The sequence below is a fragment of the Marmota flaviventris genome, chromosome 20 (assembly GCF_047511675.1).
Source record: "Marmota flaviventris isolate mMarFla1 chromosome 20, mMarFla1.hap1, whole genome shotgun sequence".
Lineage (NCBI taxonomy): Eukaryota > Metazoa > Chordata > Mammalia > Rodentia > Sciuridae > Marmota > Marmota flaviventris.
Window position 1 is genome coordinate 16613884 of NC_092517.1, and position 21302 is coordinate 16635185.

At 39.0% G+C, this 21302-nt stretch overlaps 1 protein-coding gene across 2 annotated transcripts in view; it reads left to right on the top strand.

The window, feature by feature from the left end:
- Window positions 1–11550: 11550 nt before the first annotated feature.
- Window positions 11551–21302, top strand: part of Pparg (peroxisome proliferator activated receptor gamma) — a 171647-nt gene continuing 161895 nt past the window's right edge. Inside the window, exon 1 of one of the 2 annotated variants that reach the window (XM_027931872.2) lies at window positions 11551–11658. The gene's annotated coding sequence lies outside the window, so the exon portion shown is untranslated. Of the gene's footprint in view, window positions 11659–12555; window positions 12663–21302 lie in introns of those variants that run through there. The other variant, XM_027931871.2, reaches the window with a different exon arrangement.

A 21302-nucleotide genomic window follows, 5' to 3' on the forward strand; every position in this document is an offset into this window, starting at 1 on the left:
TTGGGGACTTGGACCTTATCAGTCACACAATAAAGAGCAACATTCAGATTTTGCACTCTAAAATTTTTTTTAGCTTACCACTTATGACCTTTCCATCCCAGCAAATGATTCTCAAATTTTAATGCGCTTAACAAACACTAAGTCAAGGGAAAGAGCAAAAGAAACTAAAATAGGGGATGAGGAGAATTTGACTTGACTTAAAATCTTTCAATTTTTTTATATGAAAAAAAATTGTTCATGAATAATTTATGTAGCTAAAATTAAAATTTGTAGTATCACCGAGGATGATTCTTCAATGTCAACCAAGTGGTTCTAATGAATCCAGGAATCCTGGATTCCACCTTTCTAGGATTAGAATCCAACACCTAAAACAAAAATAAAGCGCCCAGAATTTGATGTTGCAGCCAGATTTTGGAACCACCTTTCGTTGATTTTTAAATGGGAACATTTTTTCAGTGATCTTGAAAGTGAATCATTTGGACTGGGTTGTGGCTCAGTGGTAGAGCACTCTCCTAGCATGTGTGAAGCCCTGAGTTCAATCCTCAGCACCACATAAAAATAAATAAATAAAATCAAGGTATTGAGTCCATCTACAACTAAAAAATATATTAAAAAAAAAGAAAGTGAATCATTCAAGGGTTAATACTTCTTTCATAATCAGGCAAAATAGAAGTGAAAAAAGAAGAAACTGCTGAAGAAAATTATCAACTTTAAATAATGCAAATAATTAATAGTTAAAATGAAGAGTTGTTAGTTTTCCAGAATTGTTAGATTTATCTTAGTAGTTTGAATTATATCACTTTGATTTTTTTTTTCCTTCTAGAATGTTAGCTAAATGAAGAAGCTGTTAAATTCTATGGTTATTAGCTATTGTCTAATCTTTAGGCATCACAGGTAAATGAGATGGGTCTCCAGTCATTTGATTAACTTACAAACATTTATGAAGTACCTACCACGTGCCAGGCATACAAAGCACTTTATATTTAAAGTATTAGAATTTGCAAAGTTTTCTCATCTGGAGTGGAGTATTATTTTTAACATAATAGTAATTCAATAAATGTATGCTGAGTCATGGGTTCAATTAAGTGTAGAAAATACTATTATTTGAGCTCTTTTGAAATCTACACAAGAATGCTATCAGAAAAGTTGCATTGTTAGAACAAGTAACTACCAGGAAATCCCCTTGGTAATGGTAACATTTTATTGATACAAAACATAAAAACTGTCTTAGAGGATCATAGTGTGAAGTCAAACAATGTATTGGGTTCTTTTTAAACTAAGAAAGGCAGACACAAAGGAACTGTACAACACACACCTAAGATAGAAATGTGCTTTTCAAGATTAACTGGATCATTTTCAACCCAAGTGGCTGAAAGAGGACCTTTCTGGAAAATAATCGATTATAGTAAATCAGGTGATAGTAAAATGAAGGACTTGACTTCTAATACGAGGTTGTAGACTTGAAGGATATTTATTTACCAACCCCCCAACTCCGAAGTCCATTAAAATGATCAAAGCTACATCTAGGGCCTGTTAGTGTGAATTAGAACAAGGTACCCCTTCTTCCATCACTCCAATGGCTCTTTTTGTGCAGTTACAACCTGCCTTATATGCTGCAGCTCCAGAATAACAATGAAAGAACGCGGTAGGTGGGTGAAAAAGTAAAAAAATATGCTAGTTCCTCTTCAGAAGGGGAAATTAGAAATAATCTTTTTTTTCTCAACATTATTTTTTTAAGATTTTTTTTATTGGTATACAATTCACATACCATAAAGTCACCCTTTTCAAGGTCAGCAAGTTTTAGTAAATTTAACAAAATCTTGTAGCCATCATCACTGTCTAATTCCAGAACATGCATCACCCCCAAAAGAAACTTTCTACCCATTATTAGTCATTCCCTATTTTCTCTTGCTTTACCCCTGACACCCGCTGATCTATGTTCCGTCTTTGTGGATTTGCTTATTCTAGTCATTTCAAGTAAAAAAAAATCATGCAGTTTTTGGTTTTTGTGTCTGGTTTCTCTCACATAGCATAATTTTTATTTTCAATATTGAGGATTGAACCCAGGGCTTTGTACATACTCGGCAAAGCACTCTACCACTGAGCTACATCCTCAGCCCTGTTCTTTTTATCTTGAGGTGGGGTCTCATTAAGTTTCCCAGTCTGGCCTTCTATTTGTGATCCTCCTGCCTCAACCTCCTGAGTAGCTGGGGTTGTATGACCTAGCACCTGGCTAAATGTTTTTCAGGATCATTGTGTTATAGCACATGTCAGGAGTTTGTTCTTTTCTCTTTCTCTGCCTCTCTCTCCCTCTCTTCTCTCTTTCTCTACAGTGCAGGGCCTTGCTCATGCCAGGCTTACTGAGCTATGATCCCAAATCTCCCCTTTGTTCCTTTGTATGGCTGAATAATATTCCACTGTATAGACAGACTACTTTTTGTTTAACTATTCACCAGTTAATGGACATCTGGATCATTTCTGTGTTTTGGCTATTATGTTGCTATGAACATTCGTATACAAGTGGCTTGATCTTTGATGAGAAGGTTATATTACTTATGTAATTTTAAAGACACTTAAAAAAAAAAAAGAAAAGAGTCATTAAGGCTGAAGCTCTCATTTCTTTTTCTTATTTGTTTCTGTTTTTCCCCTTAAATTCAATTGTTTAGTCGTATTGCCTTGAGTTGCGCATATATTAAATTTCTCTTGATTTTATGGCTTACAAATGTTTGTTTTACATATTGCCTCCTTTAAGTATTCTATATCATAGGTAGGTTTTAAAATTATTTTTTAGAAATGTCTGGAGACACTCAAGGATTATGTTCCTAAAAAATCACAATAAGATATATAGTTTTTGTTGTTGTTGTTTAGTAGAGGGGGGAGAAGATTTTGGTACCCAGGATTGAACTCCAGGGTACTTTACCACTGAGCTACATCCCCAGCTCTTTGATTGATTGATTGATTGATTGATTTTAATATTTATTTTTTAGTTGTAGTTGGACACGATATCTTTATTTTATTTATTTATTTTTTTATGTGGTGCTGAGGATCGAACCAGGGCCTCACATGTGCTAGGCAAGTGCTCTGCCACTGAAACTTGGTTTCAGCCCTATTTTATTTATTTATTGAGAGAGGTTCTCATTAAGTTGCTGAGGGTCTTTTAAGTTGCTAGGTCTGGCCTCAAACTTGCAGTCCTCCCGCCTCAGCCTCCCAGACTGCTGGGATTATAAGCATGTGTCACCGTATCCAGCAAGAAGTATGTTTTATAGACTGAACAATGCCCTTCAGGGTGATAATTTGCTTTCCATCATTAATAAATTATGCAGTCACCTAGGCCATTGCAATTCCATTTGGTAAAATAGTTTAAAAGATCAACTAAATTTATCCTTTTAAAGCGCTATGCTTGCAAGGGTCAACTTTTAGGAACTTGTAGGAATAGTTGTTTGTTTTTAATTCTGCATGATAAGAAAAGGTGTGCAAATGTTCATCTGAAGGAAATTGACTTACTGTAATTTTACTGAGAGAATCATTGGATGTTGTAGGAGATTAAGACCAGAAAAATACATTAGGGAAAGAAAAAAAAAATATCCACTTTAGGGTGGTAAGAAGAGATGGTGCGGAATGTTTTGTCAATAAACAGAGCATTACTCTTCAGGAAACTATTCACAACTCCCTACCTCCCTCCCCCACCTCCTCCCACCACCATAGGAAGGTTTCTAAACACATAAATGCAATTCAGGACAACAGACCAGCCACCCTAACATTGAAAATCTAGTCAAAAACGCAAAAGGGAGTTGTGCTCCCTGGCAAAGTATCCCTGCCCAGAAAGGGGCTCCAAATTTCATGTCTTAGATGTATGAAAAAATATCCCCTTAGATGACACCCTGAAAACTGAAAAGAAATTCATGGTGACGGTCACAGAAGCAAGAGTTGTGCTAGCTGTTTGGCTCACATCCTTTGCCTTTAGACAAGTCAGAAATATTCCAGCCCAACAAGGTGGGATGCGGATGTAGCTTGGTGGTAGCCCACCTGCAGAGGCCCTGGGTTCAATCCCCAGTATCATCAGGGAGAAAAAGTTAGATCCCTGAAAAATTTCTCCTATGAAAGGGGATAGGGAAATTCTATTTCTGACAAATCCCTGTGAAACAGCATATCTGAAATCATTCCTTTAGGAAGCCCAGATCGTGAGCCTTCCTCTCCTCCTTCTTGGTCTGGAGTTGCTCAAAACTGAAATTATGTATCATAGCCGTGTTAAGAACAAAGTGGTCACCTGGGTCCAAATGTTCAAAAGAAAATTATTTTTCTAAAAATAGAAAGATGTGTGACTACCTAAGTTAGGCCCCCAAATCATTAGCTGAGCCTGGGAATTTTATGAGCCTGATTAATTTTGTAGATGTAAACTGGGCATAGTGGTGCACATGCATAATCTCAGTGATTTGGGAGGCTAAAGCAGGAGGATCACAAGTTTGAGGCCAGCCTCAGCAAATTCGTGAGATCCTGTCTCAAAATAAAAATTTAAAATAAAATAAAAATGACTGGGCTATGTAGCTCAGTGATAGAGTGCCCCTGGGTTCAGTTCCCAATGCCAAAGAAAATAAAATTTGCTGGGATGTAGTTCAGTCGTGGAACCACTTGCCCTAGGTTCTGTACTCAGCCCTCCCAAAGAAAATAGCTGTTACGAGAAAAATGAAGGGCAGCAATGTAAGATTCTTGATGTGGTCACATAAGTTTGCATTATACAAGAAAAACACTCAGCATCTTTCATCAATTGTCAGCTTACTTGGTTTCAGGTATTGTCGTTTACAGTAAGTTAGGGCGTAAAAAATATAATCAAGTGTGGCTTCTGCTGTTAGGGTACTTACGCCCAAGGAGGCAGACACTTTAACAGCAATCTGTACTAAAATAGAGGCTGCATTCAAGGCAGGAGCACCAAGGACCTGCCGGTGTTGTGTTCCAGAAGGTTTTCCAAAGAGAGAAACCCTGCAGCATTTGGAAGAAGGATGCCTGACATTTGTCCCTCCTGAATCTCTTTCCCTATAGAAGCACACAATCCTTACTTGTGTGGCATAAATATGGGGTCAAAGAGGGTAAAAGTGACTGTCCTCCAGGGATCTACCAATCCTAGACTCTCCCAAAATTTAGGGGACCAGTATCTGCTATGTCTCTTCTTGGCACAAGTACACATTTTGCTTTTTTGTTTTGTTTTGTTTTAGCAACTGAAATTGCCCTAACTACCTTTCCTCAGGTTCAGGTCCCTTGCCTATTTCTTAGCCCGGACATGTTTATGTCCTTGGTTGCTCTGCTGGAGGGCACCCATGGTACTCCTCTGGGCAACACACACATTTTATAATTCACCAATGACAGATGTTAAGCATGGGGAAAAATTTCAGTGGAGAAAACAATTTTCAGATAAATCCAAAACCTCCTGGAGCAAATCAATTCTTCCCAACTTTTAAATCAAAGATCTAAGAACAACATTTTAAAACAGTTGGGAAGTTTTATGATGAAATGCATTATATGTAATTGACTTCAGGATTATACAGGAGGGAGGGACTTGGGTGAGAATACAGATGAAATGGGATTGACCGTGAACTGAAATTGGCTTAGGGGTCCCTGGGGGCTTTGTGGTACCGTTCTGGTTACTTTTATGTATGTCTAATATGTTCCATAATATTTTTTTGATTTTTAGTTTTGGATTTTAGTTTTATAGGACAAGGCCCAGGATCTACAAATTAACACAGGTGTCCTGAGAAAACCATTCTCATGCAGAAATTTGTAGTTAAATCAAAGTCTATTAATTGAACTAGTGATTTTTGCATGCAAGAAATAAAAAGATAAAGTAGTAAAATATCTCTATAGATGGGTAATCAAAAAGCAAACATATAGGCCTGGAGTTGTGGCTCAGTGGTAGAGCACTCGCCTTGCACGTGCAAGGCCCTGGGTTCAATCCTCAGCACCACATAAAAATAAATAAATAAATTATATATATATGTATATATATATATATATATATATATATATATATATATATATATATGCTGTAATCCTAGTGGCTCAGGAGGCTGAGGCAGGAAGATTACGAGTTCATAAGCCAGTCTCAACAGCTTAGTAAGGCCCTAAGCAACTCAGTGAGATCCTGTCTCTAAATAAAATACAAAATAGGGCTGGGGATGTAGCTCAGTGGTCAAGTGCCTCTGAGTTCAATCCCTGGTACCAAAAAAAAAAAAAAAAATCAAACATACATGTAAGAACCCTTCAGTTTAGCATCCAAACTATATTTCAATAAGTAATTATTAGAAAAAATACTCAATACTTCATGGAGTTAATAAATTACATTTATCGAGTTCTTACTAGGAGCCTGACTTGGCATTTTCTTATGTTATTTCATTGATGAAATTATGGGAATATATTAGTTTCATCTTATACGTTTTTTTCCCAGTATTGGGAATCAAACCTGGCATCTCACACATGCTAGCCAAGCACTCTAACACTGAGTCATATCCCCAGCCCCTGTAGTTTCATTTTATAAAGGAGGAAACTAAGCCTAGGATTGATTCTCCTGCTCAAGGTCACACTGAATAGAAATAAAGGTCAAGATCACATTATACTGGTACTTAATTAAAACAAAATTCTTAAAAGGAAAAAACAAAGTACTATACTTTGCCATCCAAGGTGATTATGGGTATTCTTTCTAACTTTTACTAGTTCTGCTTCTTGCTTTTTGATAAGTAGAAGTCAGTCAGATACATAGTCAATTTTTTTAAAATATTTTTTTATGTGTAGATGGACACAACACAATGCCTTTATTTTTTTATTTTTTAGAGAGAGAGAATCTTTTTTTGTTTGTTTGTTTGTTTAGATGGACACAACACAATGCCTTTATTTTTATGTGGTGCTGGAGAATCAAAGCCTGGTCCCTTCCATGCTAGGTGAGCGCTCTACTGCTGAGCCACAGTCCCAGCCCAACATAGTCAATTTTTAGCATAAAAAGTGGAGAAAAAAAATGAAAGAGCAGGGCAAATAGCTCACTTTTTTATTTCCCAAAATAGAAACTATTTGAATCTTTAAAATATGTTTTCAAACCATTAAAACCTTAACACTTAAATAGCCTAACTCAAAACTGTTGAAATTACCAAAAGAAATTTTCCCCAAATTAAATGTTATTATTAATTTTGTGGCAGTTCACACATCAGGAAAAATGAAAGAGAAGGTTTTTTAAAATAGAGGAGTAAAAGAAAAACAAGAGTGTTTTAATTCAATATTGAAGGAAAGAACATTATTGAGAGTAGGGCCTTGAAATTGTGTCTCTTTCAGTTTTTGCAAATTACTTGAAAGACAGCTTATGTTGAAGCATTCATAAATAAACATATATGTATCAAGTTGACTATATTCTCCATTTTTGGCCAAATATAGCTATGTTCCATTCTTACATAGTGATTTGTGTGTGCATGTGTCGGGGATGAGATTTACTGGGTTCACACCCAAGGCCTTATGGGATACCACTATCAGTCAAGCGCTCTACCACTGAGCTACAGCCCCAGCCCTACCTGATGATTCCTTAATTAAAATGTTCCATCTTTTCTTTTATTTCTAGGCAAATGCTCAAAACATAAATAGAATGCTGAATTAAGCAGAGAGGTATATGGAAGAAATCAAGAAATTAAGCGATCTGAATTTAGAAGAAAGTCTTACAAGCTCAGCTTTGGTACTTAAGAACTTCAAAAGGACCTTTAGTAAGACTCAAAGTCAAATTGGGAGTTACAGGTAAAATTTCATTACTGGATTTAAAAATTACACGTGGGAACATGCTGTTCAAAAAGTAGATGACTGTGTGTGTATGTGTGTGTGTATACGTGTGTGCATCTGTGCATTTAATCTGTCCGTCATGTTAAACTGCTTATGATTTCTTAAATTTTAAATGAAGATCTTCTAAATCTCCTGGGAATTTATAGTGTCTGGAGATTGATAAATGGTGTCACAGATAAAGAGGGGGAGCCCATGTCAGAGCCGTGATTGTGCACAGCTGCTATAAATGAATAACTCCATTAGAAATAAGGGACATTTATTTCATTAACTCAGTCTTTAAAATGGCAAAATGTCACTATTAATGCCAATACCCTGGTTTGCAGGACCTCTTGGAAAAATAAATAAATTTGTTATTATTTTTTAAATTTTCCCCCTAAAAATATTTAAACACCAGAGTTTTACACAGTGAGGTTAGTTTAAATGTAGTTGAAGTCAAATGGAAATCAATTCAGTTGCAAGTCACCTCCCATTACGAGACCTGTACTTCCTTCACAATATAATCAACATAGTATGTAATTATGAACCTGGGAACAAAGTTCCACTCTTTGGAAGAAAAATTCTATGTCTATAAATCTCGAATGAAGTAAATCACTGAGCATTAATTAAAAAAAGTCATGAGACTCAACACCAAAATTTGGAAGGAATCTTTGTGGTTGGGGAGAACGGAATTAGGCCCAATCTTCTGTCTCTAGAAATTCCATATGGATCCTACTCCATATATGGGCTGCTGCAGGGTGGAGACCATGTGGTGTTTATCATTTTATCCCCAGCACTTAGCAGAGGGCCTGGCACAAAATAAGCTCTCAATAAATGTTTGTGGAATGAAAGAATTCTACAACTGTAGTTTATACAGTGTCATTCCAACTTTTAAAAATGTGGCCCACATTTTACACCAACTCCTGATACACCCCCCTCCACCCACTAACACACACATACACACACACACACACACTCACACAAGTTCTGAAACAACATTTTGATACAGGAGTTGCATTCTGATAGTTTCTGTTTTCTAGTCTGTTCTTTTAACTTGACTTTTAAAAAAAAATATGAGCTAGGACCCAATAAAATAATTTCAAAACCCACTAATGGGTCAAGACTTTTAACAGTTTGAAATAGTGCTACTCTTTCATTTTATATTGCTCACTTGATAGTTTAGATTGCTTTTTAAAAAAATCTCACAATCTTTGTTTCAGAAGACTTTAGAAAATATTCAGATCAACTTTAAAGCTTGTACCATTTGTGACCTTACTGTATTGGAATTCCCCTCAGTGACTGTTGATGAATTATGGGAATTTCCCTACCGAAAGCAGATTGGCCCCTATATTACATCACACACAGAATCTAAGTCAAAATGGATCACAAACCCATATGTAAGAGCTAAGCTAATAAAACTCTTTGGAGTAAAATGTATGGCTTTAGATTAGTCATTGATATCCCACCAAAATTAAAAAAAAATTAATTGGCCTTCATCACAAATGAAAAACTCTTGAGCTTCCAATGATATCATCAAGAAAATAAAACAACAACTGAGAGGATGGGAGAAAGTACTTGCAAACCATATATATGATAAGAGACTTGTACACAGAATATAAATGACTCTTACAACTCTTCAATCAAAAAAGACAACCCAATTTAAAAATGAGCAAAAGACTCGCATAGGCTTTTCTTCAAAGAAAGTACACAGATGGCCAATTAGCACATGAAAAGGGGCTTAATATGATTAGTCACAAGGGAAAGGCAATTCAATGAGGTATCAAGTAAAAAAAAACAGTGGCGAGTACTAACAAGGATGAACATCCTCATGTATTGCTCATATATTTATTTACATTCTCACCAGCAGCATATGAGGATTCTAGGCAGTTCCTCAAAAACAGAGTTCCCATGTATTATAGCAATTCTGACCCGAGGCATACACCCAAGAGAAATGAAATCTATACACAAATCACCTTGCAAATGAAAGTTCATAGTAGCATTATTCTAAAAGCCACACAGAAGAAACTGATCATCAATTCATGGATAGATGGCCAAAAACAATGTGGCATATGCACACAGTGAAATATGATTTGTCCACAAAGAAGTGACAAAATGGTGACATAATCTACAGCATGGAGGAGCCTTGAAAACCTTAGGCTCAGTGGAGAGAGTCACTAAAGACTTCATTATTGGTGGCACACAACTGTAACCTAGCTACTTGGAAGGCTGAGGCAGGAGCCTTGCAAGTTCAAGGTTAGTCTAGTCAACTTAGTGAGACACTGTCTCAAAATTAATAAAGTAATAATAAAAGTCAAAACGAAGCAGGGATGTAGCTCAGGGTAGAGTTCCCCTGGGTTTAATCCCCAAAACCACACACACACACACACACACACACACACACACACACACCTCGTATGATTGTATGACTCCATTTATATGAAATGTCCAGAATAGATAAATCTATAGAGACAGAAAGAAAGTAGGTTAGTGGTTACCCAGCATTGGCGAGGATGACTTAATGAGAAGAAAGTTTCTCTTTAGAGTGAAGAAAGTGTTCCAAAATTAGAGTACAGTGTTGGTGACACAAATTCGTCAATAGGCTAAAACTCACTGAATTGTGTATTTTAAATGTATAATATCTAAGTTTATATCATGTAAATTGAAAGATTATATCTCAATAAAGCTATATTTTAAAAAGCAGATCAGAAATCTAGAATGAATTAGAAGGAAGATGCGACCTGTCCTTCTGCCTGAGGGTTACAGTGTTGAACCATGTCAAGCTGCCCGCCTGAATGACAGGCAAAGAAAGGGGGTCTCACCTTGGTTAATACAAGGGTCTCCCAAGTCCCCATATTCCGGTGCCTCTTGTTATTTTAGAGCAGGGGGAAGGAGCAGAAGGACATGAATCTGTTGGGTCAAGCCCTGAGCTTTCTCCCTAGTGATACGCTCACAAAGTACTGTGCAACCCCAACAAATGAAGATGCTAAGGGCAGGAAGGCATCCTGAGCAAGACGTTGGTACGCATCTGGAAGTCAAGGGCTTCCCTGAAAGGCCTTCCCGAGGAAACCCAGACCCAGAATTTAAAAAAAAAAAAAAAAAAAAAAAACAGAGACAGAGAGAGAGATTTAAAGAGAACTTGAAAACGTGCGATTCTCACTCCCGGAATCCCCACCCTCCCTCCCTCCACGAATCCCGGTCCCTCCCTGTAAGAAACACTGCTGAAGAATTTAAGAAATTCTATTCATGATTTTAAGGAACACTTTGAATGATTAAAACTGTCACTTGGCGAAGAGCGATGTAAATGACAAAGGCAAAAAGGGGGGCCCCGAGGGTATGCAGTTTCATTAGGGTCTAAGATAAAATCCAGGTGATCCTCAATATTATTTCATTCATTTTTTTTTTTCCCCTTTTCTTTTTTGAAAGTCTCCTTGGAGAGCACCTCTGGGACCACCGCCCGAGGGCGAGCCTGGCGGAGAGATGGAGGGTGGGCCCCGGCGCAGACGGGACCAGACGGTGGGCATCTTTCTGGACTTCGGGTCCCTGCTCTGTGACGACGGGACCATTTGTGGGCCGCCTCCCAGCGGTGGCTGCGAGGAGCTGGGGAGGCCAGGTAGCCGGCGCGGGCGCGGGCGGCGAGGTGGCCCCGGCGCAGGGCCCTACTGTGCGCGCGGGCGCGGCGCCGGCCCCGGCCGCTCCCTCGGGCGCGCGCCGCCGCCCCCGCGCCCGCCCCGCGCCCGCCCCCGGCCCCGCTCGGCTCGGCGGCGGGCAGGCGGGGCCCACCGCGCTGGGAGCCGAGCCCGAGCCGGAGCCGCCGCCTGGGGCGCTCGGCTCGGCCGCGGGGACACCGGAGCGGCCGCCACGCCGCCGCCAGCGCCGCAGGTCAGAGTCGCAGTGCCCCGCGGCGCCCGGGAAGGGGGCGCGCGGAGGTCGGGGCCGAGGGACCCGCGGACGGGGTCTGAGGGGACGCGGACCGACGGGCGGGTGAAGAGGTTCAGCGCTGAGGAACGGTCCCGGTCCCGGGAGGACCGAGACTGACAGGGTCACGAGTGACAGGCCAGCGGGGTCGCGGGCTGAGGGTCGCGTCCCGCGTGGAGCTGACCCGGCGTGGAGGACGCGGGCAGCACGCGAGGCGCGGGGACCGAGAGCCGCGGACGGTCTCTGCTGGGTAGACAGGAACCCGAGCGTCCCGGAGTCCAGGACAGGCCCCCTGGGGAGAGCGTTGGGTGCGCGGGGACCCTCCCGAGGACCGGGACCTCCGCGTCCCTTGAGGAGGTGCGAACTTTGGGACAGGGTGTCCGCGGGATGAGGAGAAGCGTGGCTCCCGCGTTCGTCCGTCCCGCGGCCGCTGAGTTCCCTTGACGGGGAGGTCGCCCTGAGTCTCCAAGAACTTCAGCAGCGGTGGCTTTCTGTGGGTCGTGGTGACAGTTTTCAGAGAGAGGCGCACTTGGGGCCACCTGGCCTGGGTGTGCCGGCCCTGAGGGATGTCCACCGGGCTCCTCCCGGTTGGAGGGGAGGCCGACTGCGGGTCCCCTGTCCCACCCGCACCCCCAGGTGTTTGGAAAGGTCAAATCGCTGTGATGTGGCTGCCACACGTGCCAGGCGTAAACTGCGTCGCTTTGTAGTCTGGCTGAGGGTACATAGGGGTGGAATCGGCCAACAGATCTGCGGTCCCTCGATGCTGGGGGTGGAGGTGGGTGTGCTGTCCTGGTACTTAATACTTCGGTATTTGGGGCGGAGCCTAAGGTAAGGAGGCAGAAACTGGGAGTAACCAAACTGCTGCTTTTATATAAGGGCAGTTGGTAGGTAAAGAAGGGGCCTTTACCTCTGCTGGTGATCAGAAGGCTGCATTTCTAAAGTCTTCTTGCTAACTCCCCATTACGTAGGTGAGTCGGCTCCCTTTAATTGCCTTTTGTTGGAATGTGTTGGTGAGATGTCCAAAAGTGGCAAAATTACTATCACCTTCTGTATTATATCATTATTTTCTTGCAATGTGCTTGCTTTACAGCAAGAATCGGATCCACTTGGGTCTGAGGCTAATGGTAGGGAAAAAAGTAGAGTCAGTTATTTTAGGTGGAAAAGAGAATAGTTGGGGCATGAAGAAACCAAAGTTTTTCTTCTTTTCGATCAGGGACAAAATGTAAAATTAATCTGTGTTTATTCTCATTTGAAAATCAGACAAAGTGGTGAACTGAGTTCTATGATAGCTGTTGCTGGGGAAAAAAATTCTTGATTTTGAAGTACATTAGTGGACTGTCAACTCCTTTCTAAAATCATTCATGAAACAATTGTTATTAAGAGTTATTAAGAAAAGCAGTGAGTAACTTATTCTTGAACCTGGGCAGGTCTTCAGCTAATCTCAGGTGTTCTGCTGCAGTCTTCCTGTCTATAGCTAAGTGACTGATCACTGACTGAAAACATAAGTGATGGGGATAGATGCTTCAGAAAATCTTTCTGGTGTGGGGACTGACAGTCATTAACTGCGGTTTCTCAGAGAAACACTCATAGATGCTAACAATTAGTGTTTGGAGTGGTATTTCAAAAGATTCTGCTGCAATTTTAATTTTTGTGTAGTATATTTTCAGTCAGACTCTCTCTGGAGCTAAATATTGAACCATAGTATTCATCTTAATATACAAAACTAATGTCGCATTAGCCCAAGAGTGAAGTGTGTTGCCAAACCATCCATTTTTATCCTTCTTTAAACTTCACATAATTTTTCTCCTTTATTTAAATTATGTGATATTTGATATTTAATTTGCTGATGATTGTATCTTCAATGAAAAGGTCTTAGAACCAACTAGTGGCCTTCTCAATCTTCTGCAAGTCATTGGAAAGAGAGGAAAAACACTATTGATGCTTTTATTTTTTATTTTTATTTTCTTAAATTTTTTTTAGTGTTGATGGACCTTTATTTTATTCACTTATTTATATGCGGTGAGGCAAGTGCTCCACCACTGAGCCACAACCCCAGCCCCTGATGCTTTTATTTTTTAATCAGAAACTTTTTTTCATATGTAAAAGTTTGTTTCTAGCTCTTATAATTAACTGCTATACAACCATGGCATCAGTGAAGTATAAAGTTTTGGAGAATTCCAGGCCGAAGACTTTTGTACTGTTGTTTGGTCATTCTTTGACATTTAAGAGAGTGTAATTTCTTCTTTAAAAAAAATTAAAACTAAAATGGCCACTAGCATCATATTTTTTATTGAACTTGAGGGTACTTTGGAAATATTTTTGCGATTACTACTTTTAACAATTAAATGCAATATTTTCTTCAAAGGAACTCATTTCCTTTAGCATTCATTTCTTTGTGTTTCAGAATTACTTTCCAAAAAGTCCTAGGTGACATTTTTTTTAAATTACAATATTTAAAAATCCTTACGACTTTTAAAATTCATATAGGACACAAAGTGTGATTTTAGGAATATCAGGTAGAAACGGCTTACTGATCATGCAACTTGATTATTTTTAATCAGTAAACTATATAAATATCAACAGATACTTATTTTCTCTTGTGTAATTCTGTGAAAATAAGAATGTTTGTCACTAACCTTGATCAAGATGGTTATCTGTTGAAGCTATCTATGAAAAGGCATCTCTGTGGAAACATATCCAAGTGTTAATAATACATTTCATTTAGTTTTCAAATTATGACGTGGTTATTAATAACAGAAGACTTTTGACAAATATGAAAAATATGTTTAAATAATATTTTCCAAGTGCTTTCTGTATCCTGGCCCAAATTTTTGCTTCTTTCATAGGCTCTGTCTATGAACAGTGCACACAACAGAAAATGTTGGTCATTCTAATTTGTAGGTGTATTTCTGCTGATTTCATTGTCATTTGAACTTGGAAATATCATGGGCGTGATAAGGTGTGGCAAATGTACTGCAAGAAGTTTTCACTTTTATAGGATTTCACTAAGTAAATATTAGTTGTAAAGGATTTTAAAAATTCACTAGTCGAGAAAACTGGATTTAAGTCAACCGGTCTGTGAGCACAAGTGTGCGCTGTCCCCACAAACTATTAAACTGAATTTCCAACTTGCTTTGCCTTTTTGGAGGAGTAGATTCCTTCATTATCTATTCCTTAATTCTCTTCCTTTACACCTAAAAGCAACATAAAGGGCAGCGATTTTAGGTTGTTTACAAAAAGTCCTTTGAGACTGATCCTATTTGACGCCACCACAAAACAGTGTGATCTGTCAATATCCATCTTGCCAGCATAGAAAGCCCTAGAACGTCATACTGCAGTTAGTTTCTTCGCAGACAACGTCAAAATTGAAATTTGAAGATCATTTGAAATCTTCCTGAGGTTTCTTATTTACTATTTGTATTTTCTCTGAATACAGAAGTAGATCCAAGGGAGTTACACAGTACATGTTTTTTTTAAATTTTTTTATTTGTTTTATTTAGTTGTACATAACAGTAGAATGCATTTATGCACTTTGATATATCATACATAGATGGGATATAATTTCTCATTTTTCTGAGTGTACATGTTGCAGACTAATATTGGTCATGTAGTTACATATATATGTACAGTAATAAAGTCTGTTTCAGTACATGTTTTAAAGCTATTATATAATAAAAACGGTGAATTTTGATTTTTATTCACCTAACATACTTCATTAGATTCTTGGAAATCTATTCACCCACGGTAGGCCATATTTGGGGGACATTTTTATGATAGATGTTAAGACACCACTGATAGTGTATGCTACAGTTATTACTTTAAGAAACGGGTTTATGTGTTCTTAGTATTTCTTTGACCATAAATGTACTTCAGCAATTTAATACTGAGTATTCAGTTTAGAGTATGAATGTTTACATTGTTTAACTGTTTCATTTTTTTATAGCTGGGGCCAGTCACTTACCCTTTCTAGCTCAAGTTCCTCATTTGCGAAGTGGGAAAAATATTTCAGTTATTATTCCTTGTTCTGGGAGGTATGATTTTAAGACTTTTATCAGCAAACCTGTGTATCTTAAATGAGTAATTGACCTTCCTGAGTAGCTGTGTCATAGCTAACTCTTTTACTCTTTTAGTACACCCCAGTACTAATGTTGAGATTATTAGTTTGAAGATAATGCTTGTGAATTCATAAAATGTTTCTTAGAATATTTCATTATTCATTTTAAAATTATATTTCCTATTCCCTGATGACTTCAGACAAAAATCAAGTCTAATCTTCCGTCTTTGTGAGTCCTGTGTACACAAGTAGATTAATATTTACTTTTAATGCATCTAGAAGGCATGGATTGTGCTTTTATTTCATAAATCTCTATTATTTTTTTAATTGTGATTGGGCCCTTATTTATTTGTTTGTTTGTTTATTTATATGCAGTGCTGAGAATCAAACCCAGTGCCTCACACATACTAGGCAAGCACTCCACCACTGAGCCGCAGCCTCAGCCCTAAATTTTCTGTTCCTCACATTTTTTTTTTTTCCAGTGCTGGGGATGGAACCCAGGGCCTCATGCATGCTAGGCAAGCACTCTGCCACTGAGCTACATCCTCAGCCCTCTGTTCTTAGGTCTGTCTGGTGCAATCTGAGAATTTGTCATACATGTTATCGGGGAGCAAATGTGTTTTTAGAGTGAGGCCGATTATCCGTCTGACCAGAAGACAGTTTACTATGGAGCCTAAAAGACTAAGCAGTGACTTGTGCTTGTGTTTTAAAATGAGGTCCCTTTCAACAGGCAGTAACCAACAAGTAGTATTCTAGTAGCATGAAAAGTTAATATGCCTCCTAATAACTCACCTATTTATTAACAGGGAGCAATTGGACAAGTATATGATTAATCGTGTACTATCCAAGGAGTACGTTTTAAATTCTCCTTCAGAATGAAATAATACATATCATCCTGAAGTGTCTCCTGTGTGAGAAAGGAAGGGACTTGGACTGAGTGTTGCAAACAAGGGGCCCGATCCCCAGCGGCACTCTGGTGAGCTGAGAGTAGCCTGGAGTGACAGCAACTCAGGACTCACGTGTGATGCCTGGGAGGATCCCTCCCACCTTTGCTGAGCCGGAACTATGCAGTGCACCTGGTCTACCCCTCTGAGAGGCTCAGTCCCAAGCAAGCACCTAACTAAAAGGACAGGGAAATGGAAGGCAAAGAGTCGCTCAAGCTAGTAGGTGGGGTGAGTGTCCCTGTCACCTCAAAAGCAAGTTCATTCATGTGGGTTTCCCTTTGGGGGTGGGGATCAAGGACTTCATTAGCGTCTACTCTCTTAATAGCAAGCATAATTTGTGCTTTTTTGGAGTCATTATTGCACCTTTAGGTATTCTAGTGAACAGGCCATTCTCAATTGAAATTGGGACAGCATGCAATGAATTTCTTTTCGCAGCTGCATTTTCTCAGATAGAATGGAAAAGAAATGACATTGTCAATCCGTTCAACTTGAACCAATTAAAGTAAGATTTTAAAACCTCCCGGTCAGGATTTAAACTTGATCATAGAATGGTTTATTTCAATTTAATCCAGTATCTGTTTATTTTTATTATGCTTTGTTATTTTTTTTTTTAAAAAATCATTTCATATGTTTATTATTTATGTATGGGTTTATTTATTTTGGTGCTGGGGATTGAACCCAGGGGCTCAAAACGTGCTAAGCATACACTTTACTACCAAGCAAAAAACCCCAACCCTCACTTCATTGGTCGGTTGGTTGGCTGGTTGGTTTTGAGGTTTTGGGGAATTGAACTCAGAGCCTTATGCATGTTGGGCAAGGGCTCTACCACTCCCAAGCCCCCACTTGATTGTTCTTAGAAAATAAATTCATTGCCAAAGTTTAACTGTTTCACTTTTTTAAAAAAAAATGCCTTAATTTGTGGACTCATCTGAATGATATTATAGAGGTAAGACATATTGAGACAAATTATATGACCTCTGGGAAGAGTTCAGATTAGCATCAACCTAGGGCGAGAAGTCCTTCACAGTTTGCCACAGATAAGGAGAAGGTAGATAGGAGGGAGGGACAGCAATAGGGAAATACCCTGAGTAGGAGTGTGACAGATCCCTGTGTGCTCAACTCCCACCATCAACAGGATGTGTGGTTACGGTGTCCTGGAACAGAAGTTTGGTTTCAGAGAATTTACCCTGTTCCAGGATGACACTATAGGATTCTAGAATCACTGTATATTCTAAAGGTGCCACTTATCATTGTTCTCTGTGGCTCTCAAATTTCCTTCAGGAAAGAATCCAGAAAGGGAATGGAAAGAGGTTACACAATTTCACCCTGTATGTTTAAGCAATAAATCTTCCTTTATGGTGAGGGCCATGGGGAAACATAACTGTCAGACCGATTGAGTGCAATGGTGAAGTTCTGGAAAGAACTCCTTAAATGTCTTTATCGCTCTCAGGGCTGGAGTCCACTGTTAAAAAGCTATTGTTCCTAGTCGGGCAAATTCATAACATCGCTATCAGGAAGAACTTGAGCGAGTTGGTTATTTCCTTGCTACCTGAAAACAAGGCCTGGAAGAAGTAGAGAACATATCTGGAGTCGAACAGAGGGGATCAGGAGAGAAAATAAATAAATAAAATTAAGGTAATGCTTGTCCCAGTTTCCCCCATGAGCCAGCCCCTGTGCAATAAAAAACGAAAATAACCGTGTGGGATAGCAATGATAGGAAAAGATATATGCACCCATCATTTTTTCTCTTAAAAATCAAAACAAGTTGCAAATCTTCTTCAAACATTATGGCCTCAAAGAAAACAAGCAGTTATAAAATATCAATTTTCCTAGGCTACATTACAAAAGTTAGGAGGTAGAAGACCGAGGTTGGTTAATGTAATCAAGTAGTCAAATAGTACGTCTCCTTTGTTTTCTCCATGTTCTGCCAGTTTTGAAAGTCGCTTCCTAAGAGATTGAAATGAGAGGGGCTTTTTAATCACTTCATAAAAAAAATTTAAAAAAGGACCAAAGAAGTAAAAATAATATTTAAGGGCTGGGGTTGTGGCTCAGTGGTAGAGCACTTGCCTAGCACATGTGAGGCACTGGATTTAATCCTCAGCAGCACATTAAAAACAAAATCAATCAAATAAAGTTATAAAAAATAAATAATTAAAAAATAATGTTTCAGTCTTTGGCATACCCACAGATCATAAAATTTCTTACATACTTTATTCTTTTGGCTGAAAATAGTTATTTCAAGGCAGTGGGTCTCTGTTAGAAATAAAAGTTCAGCTGGGTGTGGTGGTACACGCCTATCAACCCAGCCACTCAGGAGGCTGAGGCAAGAGGATTGTGAGTTTGAGGCCAGCCTCAGCAATTTAGTGAGACCCTGTCTCAGAATAAAAAAATAAAAGGAACAGGGATAAAAGCATCACTGGGTTCAATCTCAAGTACCAAAAAAAAGAAAAAAGAAAAAAGAAAGAAAAGCTTAGTAACTGTCTCAAGTTCATTAACTCTATGAATCAGCTAATTGTTGGTGTTTCACTGTTAAGTATGGGCCACCCTCATGCCTCATGACTAAGCACATTGCTTACTTGTCATTGATTTTCTACATGACCTTGCTCGTCCATAAATCTAAAACAGTATCCCAGTACCTTCCTAAATATTGTTCTTTTCTGGCAGTTGAGAATTAACCTATGTATGTAAGTTTTGAACTACATATGGAAAAGTGCCCAATATAAATTCTTTGCTCTTTTTATATAGTGAATAAGGTTTATAAAAGAAAACAAACATATGAATGATATAAATATAAGTGAAGTACAAACTTCAAAAAAAAATCATTTGCATGTGTTGGTTTAATCCAGAAGAGTGAATAAAATACCCAGGCAGGCATTTGGCAATGTAGAATTACTACATGTTTTCCTAAAGCATTTGGAACTAGTTAGAAACATCCTGGCTTTATTTAAAGGCAGTATAATATATTTTTAAACTTTGTGTTCAACAAGGCTCAAATTTGTTGGTTTTTAGGACTAGAGTAGTTCAGTGTCAGCAGAAATACAGATTATCATTCTTTTGAAGGTAGGTGCCAACAAGGTTTCGTATCTCTCTCTGCAACATGCAGCACAGTGCTTAAGAGACACTCAGTATAAATGTTTTTATAAGAATTAAGAAATAGCCGGGTGAGGTAGTGCATGCCTGTAATCCCAGCTACCTGGGAGGCTGAGGGAGGAGGAGGATCACTTTGAAGGCAGCCTGGGCAATTGAGTGAGACCCTGTCTCCAAATAAAAAAGTCTGGCAACATAGCTCAGTCCTAGAGCATGTTGTGCAGCATTTGAGAGGCCCTGGGTTTAATCCCCAGGAACCACCCCTCCCCGCCAAAATTAGTAATTGTCTAAGACAGTAATTCTCAAAGTGTGGTCCTGGAACCATCAGCATCAGCATCATTTGGGAAATTTTTGTTAGAAATGCAAATTATTGAGCCCCACCCCAGTCCTGCTGAATCAGAACCTCTGAAGATATCTGTGTTTTAGATATTCTCGTATAATATACTGTTCAGGGACCCTGGTCCAAGAAGATTCCTGCATCCCATCTGATAGTGTGCAGAGCATTTGTCCATGCCCTCAGTCTGGATTATATTTAGTAGGTTTTACCCTTGCCTAGAGTTAAATTATTTGCCATATTTCTCCCCATTCATAGAATCCCTTGCAACCATCCTGTAAAATTACCCCATTGACTTGTCCTTTTATCAGTAGAAAAAAAAAAATCTTAGCATTGCCGTCAATAAGCTCATGTCAAGACAGTCTGGCTGGCTCACTTCTTAGGGTGGGGCTGGTTCTTTTTTGTTTTAGAATGGTCATTAGGAATCCTGAGTCTCCAAATCAAAGACTGGATTTTTCTAAGACTGTGGGGGATGATCAAATCCTAGAGAACTGGTTCACGTTAAACAAATTTTAAGATACAAATGTGTAATCTTGAATTCCAGCTTAATAATACACCTTTCCCAGTGATTGCTGATGATTTTTTTTCTGATCCAGGGAGTGATCCAGGGAGTTTAACTCAGGAGTGCAGTACATGCTTGGTATACATGGACTTTGGGCTTCAACTCTGGCAACACACACACACACACACACACATTTATGATTCAGGGACTGAAGAAATTTGGACTCACTTATCTCTGATGTCACTGTGATTTAGTTCAGTCCCCTTAGAAAGCAATTGGGGAATATATTGCAAATTCTGATGTTATATCCCAGCTTCTAGGACTTTTTTCCCAAAGGGCTGTAGGGTATAGGAAAAACCATATGTATAAAGACTTTCATAAAAAGCATTGTTACAAGAACCTGTATTTGGAAGTAACTTAAATATTTAATATTAGGGGAATGGTTAAGTAAATTATGGCACAGTGACTACATGGAATATACAGTTACCACAACGATTTAGAAGACCACTAGCACCTCTGAAAAAATATTAAATTAAAAAAAAATAGAAAAGGGCTGGGGATGTAGCTCAGTGTTATAGAGTACTTGCCTAGCATGCATGAGGACCTGGGTTTGATCTCCAGCAAACACACACACACACACACACACACACGAGTAAAAAATGTGTGTGCACTATTGATTGTATAACA